This window comes from Penaeus monodon, chromosome 20, assembly GCF_015228065.2.
Source record: "Penaeus monodon isolate SGIC_2016 chromosome 20, NSTDA_Pmon_1, whole genome shotgun sequence".
Taxonomy (NCBI): Eukaryota; Metazoa; Arthropoda; class Malacostraca; order Decapoda; family Penaeidae; genus Penaeus; species Penaeus monodon.
This window is the reverse complement of record NC_051405.1, coordinates 43,593,701-43,594,248: the sequence shown is the minus strand read 5'-3', so window position 1 is coordinate 43,594,248 and position 548 is coordinate 43,593,701. Positions and strand designations below refer to the sequence as shown.

General features: G+C 47.3%; 1 protein-coding gene across 1 annotated transcript in view; it reads right to left on the bottom strand.

The window, feature by feature from the left end:
• The window catches only part of LOC119585854 (chondroadherin-like protein), a gene marked incomplete at its 3' end in the record, with an annotated part of 46,361 nt that extends 45,866 nt beyond the window's left edge, over positions 1-495 (bottom strand). The window contains 1 exon segment of the mRNA XM_037934585.1: positions 54-495.
• Positions 496-548: the final 53 nt, after the last annotated feature.

The window sequence follows — 548 nt, the reverse complement described above, 5'->3', positions numbered from 1 at the left end:
GAATATGCCACCCGCCTATATCTTCAAACATAAGAAAGAGGTCGTCAACATACCGAGACTGTTCTTTTTAGATCTTTGAGTTTCCTTTCGGCGGAGTCTAGATATCAAGCATCCTTCACAAAATCTTGACTGCCTCCCCACTTCCTTTTATCGTCTTGGCGTAACTCATACTTTTGCCATCCCATAACTGTTGGTATCTGGGCTTTTAAGTCTGTTAAAGGGAGAACTCTTGATGGTAACAGATAATGTGTGGTCAATGTCACTTGTGTGTCTCATCGCCTTTGAATTGCTCAAGCTTTTTTTCTCTCTCTCTCTTTATGTCTAAAAGTCGCATTCACCTCTTCGTAGAGCGTTTGGTACTGACATTACGCTCCTGTCAACAAGGTCACCTGAAGTACCATCGGAGGTCAAGCTTTAAGTTGAAAGGTGGCGTGAGGCGGAGAGTCAACACGCACGGGTCGCGACAGACGGAGAGGTGACGTCCTTCCACCTCGAGCACTTGTGGCTAACTGAGGCGCCGCGCTCAAGCTCAGCGCCCGGGAACCTTA